Source organism: Lepidochelys kempii, chromosome 5, assembly GCF_965140265.1.
Source record: "Lepidochelys kempii isolate rLepKem1 chromosome 5, rLepKem1.hap2, whole genome shotgun sequence".
In the NCBI taxonomy this organism is placed as follows: Eukaryota; Metazoa; Chordata; order Testudines; family Cheloniidae; genus Lepidochelys; species Lepidochelys kempii.
In genome coordinates this window covers 92478233-92492098 of record NC_133260.1, presented here as the reverse complement: position 1 = coordinate 92492098, position 13866 = coordinate 92478233, and the positions used below count along the sequence as shown (strand labels likewise).

General features: G+C 46.9%; 1 protein-coding gene across 2 annotated transcripts in view; it reads right to left on the bottom strand.

The window, feature by feature from the left end:
• GKAP1 (G kinase anchoring protein 1) overlaps positions 1 to 12933 on the bottom strand; it is a 41625-nt gene extending 28692 nt beyond the window's left edge. The window contains exon 1 of one of the 2 annotated variants that reach the window (XM_073345062.1): positions 12735 to 12933. The gene's annotated coding sequence lies outside the window, so the exon portion shown is untranslated. The remainder of the gene's footprint in view (positions 1 to 12734) is intronic. The other variant, XM_073345064.1, reaches the window with a different exon arrangement.
• Positions 12934 to 13866: the final 933 nt, after the last annotated feature.

Genomic DNA, 13866 nt, shown 5'->3' with positions numbered 1-13866 from the left:
AGTTTTGTAAATGTGCGTTATGAGCTTTAAGTTGCAGTCAGTCGTACAGATTTGCAGTCGTACAGATTTCTGTTATGTGAATGCATCTAAGGCATACCATCAAAGTCACATTTATCCCAGTGTAGAGGCTCCTTGAAGAAGAAACAGAGGTTATTTACCAATAACTGGAAGGGTGGGGGAGGGGGCACAATGAGGTAATCAGGTGGCAGGAGGACCTGGTGAAGGCCCAGGGTCAGGAGGGGGCTCTGTCTGACAAATGAAGCAAATGGGCTCTGTGAAGGTCTCAGTCAGTGAGACCCAGGCTCCCTAACTGCCACAGTTGCAGCAGCCACCAACCAGCAGTTACCTTCCTCTTTTGGGGAGGCCGGTAGGGACTCTGCAACTGGGAAGCAGAAGGCTGCATCCCAGGAGTACTAGCCTCCCTGTTGGAGGGGTCCCAATCTTGCTCCCAGCCCTTAGCACTGTGTGATGCTTCCCAAAGGTACCCAGGATTGCGAGGCCCTTCGCTACCACCTGCCCTTAGCACGAGGGAGTTTTGTCTGTGCCTGCTGTGGATCAGCTCCCTGACTCCACCAACCTCTGGCAAACACAAGCACTGCCTTCAACATCTCTGCAGGCCTCACTGTCTCTGTCTAGCTTAACGATAGGCACATGCCACCCCCAGTCTCGAAGTGTCCCTCTGGAGCACTCAGCCCCTGTTCCACCAAACATTGAGATGCCCTGCTCCCAAAGAACCCAGCTTACAAGGAAACTCAGGATCAGCACTCTGCTTAACACATAGCCCTTAGACATATTTATAGTGAAAACAAGAATAAGTTTATTATCAAAGTAGAGAGATTCAAATGATTGTAAGTAAGATTATTGTAAACAAATGGTTACATATAAAATAGAGACGTAACACACTGTATTTTCCACTGAATGCATCTGATGAAGTGAGCTGTAGCTCACGAAAGCTTACGCTCAAATAAATTTGTTAGTCTCAAAAGATGCCACAAGTACTCCTTTTCTTTTTTACTTTCTAGAGTGTGAATTTAATTCAGAGGACATTCCTGTATCTCCTACAGGATAGTTTACCTCAAGTCTTTTTCCCCAGTGTTTTCAACCAGGATGGCTGAGATCTCTCTTGCACAAGATCAAGCCTGCAGGCAGCTTGTCTTCACAAGTATGCCAGTCTCTCTCTCTGCGCACCCGGAGATGTACAGCGGACCAGGCCTTTGATCTTCACCTGAAAACAGGATTATCTCTCCCTCCCGCCCTGCCCCTTTTTACTTCTTCCTGTTAATCTCCCTTCTGAAAAATCTACAAACTCTTCACTTCATTACCATTTGACTCACTCTGCTAATACACCTCTGTTGTAAGATACTCAATACACAATGGTCCACCAGGGAGACAGGAGTCTCTCACTTCCTATCTGGAGAAGGTTGTCTCACAACACAGTACCTTTCAGTACTTTAACTACAAGACCTAGAGAACATAATTTTCATCATGAACACATAACTCCTCATATACAGTACTTCCTGTATATACAGCTCCCAATGATTATGACCACCAGTGTGACACACGCTTTTAGTAAAGACCTGACTCCTTTTTGTACCCCTCTGTGAGCTGGCATCAAGAGGTCCTTGAAACATACACAGGCCCAGGGCACAGAGCTCCCCTCCCCCATGCTGGACACAGCCAGGCTGAAGGCCTGAGGTTAGCAGGAGGCTATATCTAGCAGGGGTGCCAGTCCTCCCAGGGTGCAGCCTTCTTCTCCCTTCTTGACCTTTGCCTCTTCAGCACAGCCCCATTTGCTTTCCCTTTGCAGGAGGGGGATCTGGATGGGCAAGGTGCTGGGTCCCAGCAATTGAAACTGACTGCTGCAGGGAGCAGGTTTGCTTCCTCAGCTGCTCCATAGGGATTACCTCTCCCCACTCCTGTTGGTCCTGGGCTCCCCTCTCCCCTGCATATCAGTGCTTGAGTTATGGGCGGGGGAGGAGAGTAAAAGGGCACTTAAGGATGCAGACGGTCCTGAAGGCAGGATGGGGTGAGGTGCCAACATATGTCTTGGGTGGCTCCTGTGCTGACATGCTCTGCACTGCCAAGCCAAGCCCAGCTGCAGCAAGACTGTCTTCTCCCTTCCGCCCTGCCTCCTTCTTCCTCACCTGTTAACCTCCACCTTCTGCCCATCACCTACCTCTAACTCTCCCTGCCTGCCCCCGCTGCTTAACCCTCTTACCCTGCCTCCCCTATCTTTAATTGCCTCTGCTACCCTACCCCTAATTCCATCTCCCATTACCCGACCTTCTCCTCCACTCAGTAAGTCCCCTTCTGCCTGCCACTATCCCTTCCTTACATCCTTAACTGCCTTTTGCCCCATCCCCACCTACTGCCTCTGCCTTTAACCTACCTTTCCCTGATTTCTGCACCCAACCAACATCCCTAGCTCCCCTGCTCCTTTCCACCTACACTAAATTGTGCCATCCCCATCTCTTCCACTGATTCCCCTCCCCAACCCACCTCCCCCAGGACTGGGCTTTTACCCCCTAATTCCCTTGGTTCCCTTTGGTGACAGCTCCCATTCTCTGACTTCTCTCCCCCTTTTAGGTCCCCCAGACTTTCACTCCACCCCCTGGTTCCCACCTCCCAGCTCACCCAGTCACAAACCTCCCTCAGCCCCCAGCTCACCAGGTCCTCAGTACACAGAGGGCCAGCACTGGGACCTTTGATCACTCCAGCAGACTCTGCTCTCTCCACAGACCACCCTCAAATGAATTCTAACTCCCCCCACCAAGGGACGGCATGTTCTCCTTGTAGCTCTTGGCCATACTGCTGGTCAAGCAGGAAGTAGTAAGGAGGCCAAAACATCCCCCACCCCCACATGCATTTGAATAAGTCAGAAGTGGAGTAGCCCCTAAAGTAGAAAGCGGGCCTGGACTCCCCAAATTTACCCTTAATTTGAGCACTGCCACCTGCTGTGCTTCATTTATTTACTAGCCACAAAAGTGATACCAAAAGAATCTGCCAACTCCTTGAGGAGTGCCTGTTATGTTTTTGATCAACTCTGAATCACTGCTTCCAGGTTTTACTGGATTATTTGACCAACGTATTTGACAAGCTCAATGAATTTAACCAATCTTTGCAAGATAGAACTGTAATGAACATCTGAATTATGCACAAAAAAAGTATATAGCTTTGTCAAAAACTTTTGCTCTTTAGAGTAGCTATGTGCTGCAAGACAATTTAGTTATGTTCCTGACACTGTCTTCTGCCATTATGGACTGTGAAATGTTGGTCCTAGATGTTGAAGATATAATTCTGGAACATTTGTATCAGTTTTTCACACAATTCAGAAATACTGTCCCAAAAGAGAGGCAAATGAATTGCAAGATATCATAGAAACGTAGGGATGGAATGGACCTCAATGGGTCCTCAAGTCCAGCCCCCTGCGCTGAGGCAGGACCAAACCTGCACCATCCCTGACAAGTGTTCGTCCAACCTGTTCTTAAAAAACCTCCAGTGATGGGGATTCCATTCCCTTCTTTGGAAGCCTATTCTACTGTTTATCTACCCTTACAATTAGAAGGTTTTTCCTAATATATAACCAAAATCTTCCTTGCTCCAGATTAAGGCCATTACTTCTTGTTCTACCTATCTTCAGTGGATGTGGAGAACAACTGATCACAGTCCTCTTTATAACCGCCCTTTTATTTTAAAACTTATCAAGTCTTCTTTTCTCAAGACTAAATATGCCCATTTTTTAACCTCTCCTCACATCAGATTTTTTAACATTTATATAATTTTTATTGCGGTCTTTCTGGACTCTCTCCAATTTGTCCATGTCTTTCCAAAAATGTGGCAACCAGAACTGGACACAGTACTCCAGCTGAGGCCTCATGTGCTGAGTAGAGAAGGACAATTACCTTCCTTGTGTTACATGTGACACCCCTGTTAATATACTCCCAGGATATTAGCCTTTTGCAACTGCATCACATTGTTGACCATGGGTGGTGGGTGAAACTTTCCTGGGGGGGGAGGCTAGCTCCTTGTCCTGCCTCTTCCACCCACACTCCACCCCAGGTCCCACCCCTGCCCTCCGCTAACTTGCGGCTTGCCCCTTCACACACACCCCGCAAGGTCTCCCCCTCCACCCACCTGCTGCTCGCCTCCTCACCCTACCTCACCAAACTCCTCCCAGCCTGCCCTGAGACCACCCCCACCTGCCATGCAGCTGACTCGCCACTGACCTCCCTATCCTGCTGCTGCCCCCCCCCCCCGACCCTCCTTCCTTTTCACCTTAAAGCACTAACAACATTCCCTAAGGGAACTGAATAAGCAACAGCTATAGATCAATTGCCAGATGGATTCTCCTCTGTGTGGCAGGGAGTTCGGTATATACTATACAGCAGGGGTGGCCAACCTGAGAAGGAGCCAGAATTTACCAATGTACATTGCCAAAGAGCAATAGTAATAAGTCAGCAGTTCCCCATCAGCTCCCCCCTAGCTCCCAGTGCCTCCCACCTATCAGCAGCCCCGCCAAGCAGCGCCTCCCGCTCCCTCCCCAGACCTCCCGATCCGCTGTTTCGCAGCATGCAGGAGGCTCGGGGGGGGGATGGGGAGAAGCAAGGGCACTGCAGGCTCGGGGGAGGGAGCAGTAAGGGGTGGAGTGGGGGCAGGGCCTGTGGCAGAGCCAGGGGTTGAGCGGTGAGCACCCCCCAGCACATTGGAAAGTTGGCGCCTGTAGCTCCAGCCCTGGAGTCAGTGCCTATACAAGGACCCGCATATTAACTTCTGAAGAGCCGCGTGTGGCTCTGGAGCCAAAGGCTGGCCACCCCTGCTGTATAGAGATGAAAAGCCAGACTACCTGCACCAAACTGAAGCCTAATCTCTCCTTTTAAAAAAATGTTTGTCATTGACAGCCTGCATTAAGGCAATAGTTTAATAACCTTTCTTACACAGAATTCCCTGCCAGACTTGTTTACTTAAACTGGATTTGAATAAAACAATCAGATCAAGAAATAAACTCACTGGCTATGCCAGCTCCTCCTTGAAGGAAGTTAGTCAAAAATACTTCTGCTGGATACAGAGAATAAATGACTGGTCATTTGGAAACTGTTTTAAACCCCAATAACACATTTTCCTACGAAAGCCAGCTGAATGTTGCCAAAAGGCTTCCTGGGCATTGGCAACTACCTGTTATATGACCTCATTACCACTTTAATGGCCCTTTAACAGTTTCAGTGATCTGCTACTAGGGACTTGTCTAAACTGGCAATTTACAGCCCTGCAACTTTCTCACTCAAGGGTGGGGAAAAAACACCTCCAAGTGCAGCAAGTTTCAGCACTGTAAAGTGCTAGTGTAGACAGTGCACCAGCGCTGGCAGCTATGCCCCTCGTGGAGGTGGTTTTTTTAGAGCGCTGGGAGCAGTAGGGTGTTTTTTTGTTTGTTTGTTTGTTTGTTTTTTTAAGAGCGCTGCACCGCGACCACACAAGCCACATTAAAGCACTGCCACGGCAGCGCTTTAGCGTTGCCAGTGGAAACTAGCCTACGTCTCTGGAAGGCTTTTTCACTTGTGTAAAGTTACTCAGAGATCCCCTCCCCTCCTCACTCCCCCACCTGCTGCTAGCTCCTGTGTGCATGCCCCCCTCTCCCATCTCCCCCCTGTAGCAGGCCATGAGAGCCTCAAGGAGAAGAGGTGGGAGGGGGCGTGTACCACAGCCTCCCTGTTGGGCAGCTGCGCTAGTGGAGGCTGTCTGACCATGTCGTTAATTCATTCAGTTTGTGATCCACTATAACCCCCTAGATCAGTGGTTCTCAAACTTTTGTACTGGTGACACCTTTCACATAGCAAGCCTCTGAATTAAACCCCCCTTATAAATTAAAAACACTTTTTTATATATTTAACATCCTTATAAATGCTGGAGGCAAAGCGGGGCTTTGGGTGGAGGCTGACAGCTCGCGACTCCCCATGTAATAACCTCACAACCCCCTGAGGGGTCCCGAGCCCCAGTGTGAGAACCCCTGCCCTAGATTCTTTCCAGCAGTACGACCACCTAAACAGTTATTCCCCATTTTGTAGTTGTGCATTTGATTTTTCCTTCCTAAGTATAGCATTTTGCACTTACCTTTATTTAAATTTATCTTATTGACTTCAGAACAATTATCCAATTAGTCAGGGTCATTTTGAATTCTAATCCTGATTCAAAGTCTGCTTCAAAAGCCATTTTCAGAACACTTAATAGCAAAGGCCAAGATTATCATGACTATAAAGGAGAATTTGACTGATGCTGCTGTTAACTCTGTTTTGAGAAATGATTTGATCTGTTCCGGCTCTTAATTCAAAAAGAATTCCATGAATTGTCCTAAACAGCCATCAAAATACTTGTTCACTTTGCATATCTAAGTGAAATGAGTTTTTCTTTCCCTATTTGCATCAAAAAAGTAAGTATAAAAGCTGCTTGAACATAGAGACTGATCTGCAGTTGAAACTCTCAGAAATCAGACCGAAACTGCACAAACTGTGCACTAGCAAACAGGCTAATCCTACTCACTGAGACAAAAAGGTGGGTCATCAAGTATTCTTTTATGTTCAAGGTTATTCAGCAGTAGGGTAGTCATATTGTGCTTTCTATCTTAAGCAATACGTTATTAGCCAAGATAAAATCCTCCTGCACTATGGAAAAATAGTGTTTCTTAGAAGGGGGGGGGGGGCTCCACACTGGACTTGAATCTCTTAATGGGAAGGTTCAGCAAAAAAAGTTTGGGAATCTATCTCCTAATGGAATAGGCCTCAAGTCTTGGTAGCACATTTTTGCTAAATTTTAACACTCCACTTTATTGAGCCTGGTCTGTTTGGACAGGCTTTGGGAAGTGATGGCATTATGGTTCTCTTGGTAAGCAATTAAAAGCCTAGATGTTTTGATATACTACTGATCTATTTTGGCAAACAGGTAATACCCTCATAACATTTAAGATGTATAACTTGACCTCTCTTAATATGGAAGTGAGGTCTTGGAAAGAACAGTAGATTGTCTAATTAAGGTAATCCTCCATCAACATCCTGGGAAAGGATTCAGGGTGAGGACAAAAAGATCACTTTTTCTTTATGGAAGATTGTAAAGGAAGGATCAGCTACAAGAGCCTGAAGCTCACTGACCCTTCTCCAGAAAATGGAGATATGAAATGTGAACTTCTCAGAGAGATTGAAATAAGTTCTGACTCCCAGAGGGTCAAAAAAAGGGGGCTTTAATCAGTCCTGGGAGAATTAAATATAGTTCGGAGGAATGTGTATGGTGTTTTACTCAGTGGAAAGATGTTCACATCTTTCATAAAACCTTTTTCTAAAGTAGGACTAATACCATGTTAATACCATTATAGGAAATCGTAACTAAGTGCTTTTTGATTGAAGACACTGGAACTGTGGTTGGAGAGGGTGGGGTTTTTTGTGTTTGTTTGTTTTTTGTCCACAACAAAAATACCTTCACTACTATATGTACGAGAGAAGCACAGGGGATTTCTTAAGGCTACGTCTACATTAGAAACTTCAAAGCTCTCCAGCAGCAGCGCTTTGAAATGTGAGTGTCACATGCGAGCACTGGAAGAGAGCTCCCAGCTCTCAGAGCCTGTCCACACTCACACTTTAAAGCGCTCAAACTTGCTGTGCTCAGGGGGGTGATTTTTCACACTCTTGAGCCAGCAAGTTAGAGCGCTATAAAATGTAAAAGTGTAGACAAGCCCCTATATTGTCACAGCTCGTGACAGAATTCTAGAAACATGGGGAAGGATGCTTGCTATTAGAGGGAACTGGGGAAAATGCACAGAAAACATTGGTTCTTCACTCCAGAAGAACATCTGCTGTTCACTATCTATTCCTGCTCTGAAGAACCTTTTGCAACTGGCGGAAAAGAAATCTCTCTGAATGCCCTGATTTTTGAAAAAATCCAGCCTGCCACTGTTTTAGAGATCACTTGTCTTGATCCTGGAGGATTGGACTGATCTGATCAGCTAAAACAGTGGTCCCCAATTTTTTTTCCCCTCACACTGCCTTCTTACCCTTGTCTGCGCTCCACCATGGAGCCAGGCCGAGCAGGGCTGCAGCTCTGGGAGGCGGGGATGCACATGGTGTAAGGGGGCCAAGGCTGGGGCCACACCTGGGGGCAGGAGTGGAGGCCTACAGCCATGCGCGAAGCCCTGGGCGCAGGACCAGCAGCTGGGCAGCACTCCCTCCCTGCCCCCTGTGGGGGCTGGTCCAGGCCCCAACCGTGCCTTCCCAAACATTACTCCATGCACCCTCCCACCCGGGACTGCGCCCTACAGATCAAACACCTCTGTGCTCAAATATTGGAGATGTCTGAGATGATCACTGAAAGAGGCTGGAATATTCTCATCTGAATAATATTCCTATGATTCCATCACTTGAGGCAAGTGAGCACCTTTTTAGGTATTGTTAACAAAAATAATTTCTTCCATATTTAGACCATAATGATGAGCTACCCAGTGTCACAGAGGTTTCATCCTCAATCAAGCATAAGGAGTACCATAAATGGCTGAAGTCTCAAGGCCCAACAGACCAAGATAAGAGATCATTTGCTGATCAGAGTTCTCAGACAGTACGTACATGGTTCTGCATATATTTAGGTACCTATGTTCTGTTAGGAATACTTTCCCTTGTGCCAAATCCAACATAGATATGCAATCCTTTTCCATACTAGGCTGCCTCCCAACCCCTCTTCAGGGATCCTTCTCATGAGACTATTTGAAGGGCATAAATGCATTCTCTTCTGGGGCTGGGAACAACAGAAGAATAATATGAGGGGGAAAGGGTTTCTATTAGAAATGCTTTTTGATTCCTCAAGAGAGTCAGAGGCTATTTTGGATCTCAAATTTAAATTTCTTAATCAGAGAGCTCAAGTTTCAGATTGTTGCCCTGGACTTGAGTGTTCTCAAAATGTCAGACATTGGTATGGCAGCCGACTTAAGATGGCAGAACATACAGGTCTACCTATACTTGGATGACTTGTTACTTTAGGTCTCATCTTAACCTCTAACAGAGTCCACACAGAGGATCTGCCATCTGTTTCACCCTGCCGTCTGCATCACCCTGACTCAGACTGCCTTTCCAAAAGTTCAAAACTATTCAGTATCTGAGTGAAGTGCTTATTTACATCAAAAGTAAGTACAGAAGCCGCTGTCTATTTTGGGATAGAAAAAATTTCTCATAGAAGCATTTCCCTCCCTCATATTCTTCTTCTATTGTTCCTAGCTCCAGAAGAGAATGCATTTATGCCCTTTACACTGTCGCATTAGAAGGGTCCCTGAATAGAGATTAGGAGGTAGCATAGTGTGGAAAAGGGCTGCCTATATATGCTGGATACTTCAAATTGCCATGGATATGATCTAGTGTTAATAGAATACTTTTACACTTCTAAAGGTCAGCACAGTAGCCAATAGGAAAGCACCACATTTACAATCTGTTTCAAGGAGACAATATTAGCGGATCCAAAATATAGCCCATTTCCCTTCTTATTCATTTGCAAAGTCAGTAGATTTCATTATGTATGAACACACTTTCCATTAAAAGTAGCAGCATCTGAAAACTCCTGAACAACAGTACTGTAACAATCCATCTTGTGACAAAAACGTTATGGCAACACATTGAAATGTCAAACATCCAAGGAGCTATGAGCAAAAAGCATTTAAAACTTCATGAAAAATACCATGGCAGTCTCCTTTTAAATTGTTGTATAATGTATATCCAGTAGGCTGACAGTAAGTTTGTAACCATCATCATTAGAATTGTTTTATTTACTAAAAGTATATTATAAATGTAAGGCACTTGATCCTGGTGGTCAGTCTTATTTATTCCCTCCTAAAATATTTTTAAGTTTTATTTTCTTTTTACAGCAATGTGAATGCAAGAACAGAAACTGCCATTTAAAAACTGCTTATTTTTGATCCAACCAAACTGAATCTACCCATTTTGGTCAAGATTTTCTAAAAAGTAACAAGTGATTTTGGATGCTCTACCTGAAATACCTTAAATGGACCTAACTTTAATATAGTGCACAGCAGCTTCTTAACGTCAAGTTCCATTAAGGTGTCATATCTGGGCAGCAAAAAAAAAAAATTAAGACACTCAAAAATACTATCACTTTTGAAAAGTAGGTTTGTTTATTTTAAAGGTTGCAGGGTTAAATAATGCAAACTCACATTTCCAAGCTCTCAAAATATTTTTTAGCATAATGACATACTATTTCTGCCATACAACGTAGCAGTTTTTACAACTGGAAATACACATGAGCAGCTATGATCATGTGTGATAAGCTCAAATGCATACATGCAAAAGGGCGGTTACAACCTTAACTTTCGTGAGCTACAGCTCACTTCCTCAGATGCATATCGTGGAAACTAGGAAGTGAGCTGTAGCTCACGAAAGCTTATGCTCTAATAAATTGGTTAGTCTCTAAGGTGCCACAAGTCCTCCTTTTCTTTTTGCGAATACAGACTAACAGGGCTGTTACTCTGAAACCTTAACTTTCACATTTCCTGTCTTAGGTACTTTGTGCAACTGTAACAGTTCATTAACTTAGTTTTTTTACATTTAGTTTCCAGTGTGTGTATATGTAGGGCAGTTTTGTTTTCCTTTCAAAAGGAAAGTCCCCAATTCTCTAACACATACCAGTCAAAGATTAACAGGCATTGATCATCATCATTAGTAAACTCTGCACTAAGAAGCACCAAACAGCCAAAGTTCAATGTGTCTTATTACTGGAGACCTTATGCACATTCCCTTTTCTCTGCATTCATATAACTATGAGTGCAGTCAAGAAAAACACCTCCTGCCACTTGACCAGTGCTCTTCTCCCTGTAAATCCTCCCTTTTCTGTAGTTTTAACATAGGCCTTAAATCTGCATTAAGTAGCTTAAACCACTCTAAATCTTTAGAGCGGCTGAAACAGATTAAACCTATAAGGTCTTAGGCCCCAATTCTGCGATGAGCTCCATGCAGGTGGACCCATGCACCCACACACAGCTGTGCCAAAGCCAAAGGAGTCTGGCTCAAAGATCCACCTATGCAGAGCTTGTTGCAGGATTGGAGCCTCAGTCTTAAAAAGTTTAAACTCATCTAAGGTTTTAGGTTTAAACCGGAAAAAAGTGCCAGGAGATACCATGCAAGTGGTCAAAAAGGTGGTAGGAGAACCAAATGATGTAGCTGGGCAAGGGATGATATAATACAAGTAGGATTTGGTTAAGCTTTTCTTAGTTCTGGATTCTGATCACTAAGTAGTCATATATATCCTAAATAGTCAAAACTTTACAACCACCAGACAAGTATTCCCTAACCCAGGATTTGTTTTGGGATACGTCACTGAGACTTAAACTCAACCCAAAATTAAGAAAATCAATTTGCTAAATTTTAAAGCTACAGATGTTTAGGTAAACAAATTTTGAAAGGTCACACTCAACATACCATGCATCCATGCACCACTCCTTTACCAAAAACATACTCATACATATAAACATTTAAGAGTTCTAGCTCTTGTAAATCCAAGTCTGACTCCACACCTAGAGCGCTCCCAGTACTCCCTAGTGCACATTTTTGCCAGCCAAGCAGAGGTATTAGTGCTCATTGTCTGCTATGACCAAACAAAATCTCAAGCTTCAAATGTTAGCAGTTTTCCTTGTATTCTTCTCTAAAAAGGGAGTTAGATTTGTTTAAAGAAAAAAGTCAGAAGTATTTTTCTGCAGTGACCCAGTCCCAGAGCACATCTAAAAGGGATTTGGCTCAAGCTTTGGGAAAGGACCTCAAACAGGAGAAGTTTCTATTACACAGAAAAAGAAAAGGAGTACTTATGGCATCTTAGAGACTCATGAAAGCTTATGCTCCAATACGTTTGTTAGTCTCTAAGGTGTCACAAGTCCTTTTCTTTTTGCGGACACAGACTAACACGGCTGCTACTCTGAAAGCTGTTACACACCGTGAAAGCTGTTACACACCGTGAACATTCCAAACCCCTGAACACCAGGGGCTTATTTTACATATACTGGGGCCCAGCGGTAACAGGCAGAGCTTGGCCAAGCAGTGATCAGGGGGCGGAGAACGAGCTGCTGTGTGTATCAAAAAGGCCAAATGCTAGACAAAGTCACTGTTTCCAAGAGAGGGGAACTAGAGGCAGCAGGAGGGCCAGCGGCGGCCGAACCCCGAGGCGCGGGCCGACGGGATCCCCACGCGGATGCGGGATGGTTAGTTACCAAGACACCCACGCTAGCACCGGCAGGGTTTAGCTGCGGAGCGAACAAAGCCCTGCACGTCTCAAGCAAGGGCGGGCGGGCTGGCTGGCCCCAGAGGGGAACAGGCTCGACGTGACCCAGCAGGGCTCTCCCGGCTGCAGCGGCCCTCAGCGCTCGGAGCAGCTGGAGACCGCAGCCCCCACTCGAGAGGCAGCAGCAGAGCGGCGCAAAAGGGCGCGCGGCGGGGCCCGTGCCTGACACACCCTCGGGCCTGGCGAGAGAGCAGCGGCGAGTGCCGCGGACGCAAACGGCTTCTTCGCCAGTAACACCTCCGCCCCTAACAGGCCCCCCTCCGGCAGGGGCAGCGTCCCGCCGCGCCCGTTCCTCCTCCTCGGGGGAGGCCGCGGCTTGCGAGGGAGCGGCGGGATACTCATCTTCTGCGCGGAATAATCGGAGCCAGGGGGCGGGGCGGGGACGCGATGGGGCAGCCTGAGGAGCCCCGGGGGCCCGCGGAGAGACATACTGTGTGGCCGCCGCACTCACTCCTTCTCCGGGGCGGGAAGGCTCCGGCTCTGTCCCCAGCAGCGGAGGGGCTGTCAGCGTCACTACTGCCTGCTAACAGGCGGTTACAACGGGTCTCGAGGGACCGGGCCGGGCAGTTGCGGAGAAGCTCGCGCCGCGGTGGCGAAGGGAGGGGGTGCCTTGTTGGCTCGCGGGTTTGTTTATTTACCTCGTTCGCTGGTTGGCTGGAGTGGCGGTACCAGCGCGTGCGCAATAAAAAGGACGTCTGACGCACAGTTGCGAGCGGAAGGCAGCCATCCAGGGCGGGTACGGATACTAGGCTGGCTCAAAATGCCTAATGAGCCGACCGCGGGGCAGAGGCGGCTTGGAGAACACGTCGTAGCGAGGGTCGAAAGCTAGGGGCGTGTGCAGCCCGTCTCTGATGAAGCACCACTTCCCTTCGTGTACGGGGGGGGCACTGCTGAGGCACGTGCCACTTCCCCCCTCCCCGATAAAGGAAGATGGCGGCAGGGGGCTTCGGGGGAAAGGGAAGCCAGGCCGCGCCATGGGACCGACCTCTCCCCGCTTCCCACCCAGCTCTGCTGTCAGGGAGGGGGCTGGTGCTGGGCCGCAGCAGCCAGGCTTGGTGGCGAGGGCCAGCTCTGCAGTGTCTGTCAGCGCCCTGCGCAGCAGCGCCGTCAGCAGGACGGGGGCGCAGTTTGCCTTCACTTCAGGCCTGCTCTTGCAGAATCCTGCATCGCTAGCCACAGCCTTGCTGTGAAACCAGGGATGGTTTCCCAGCTCGGCCTCTGCTGGGGCGGGGGAAGAGAGTCGCCCCAGTTGCGGCTTAAACTAATACATTGTTCAAGTTGCAGGGAGGATGATCTACAAGCGATTCTTATCCCCGACTGAAAGCACAGGCCCTATAATTGAGCTGGGTCCTGTTAGGTTTTTTTGCCCTTGTTTCCCGTTTTAATTTTTGTTTACTCAATTTATAGCTGTTACCTTCAGATCATTGTGTTGTCTGTGTTATTGTTATAAGAAAAGGAGGACTTGTGGCACCTTAGAGACTAACCAATTTATTTGAGCATAAGCTTTCATGAGCTACAGCTCACTTCATCGGATGCATACTGTGGAAACTGCAGAAGACATTA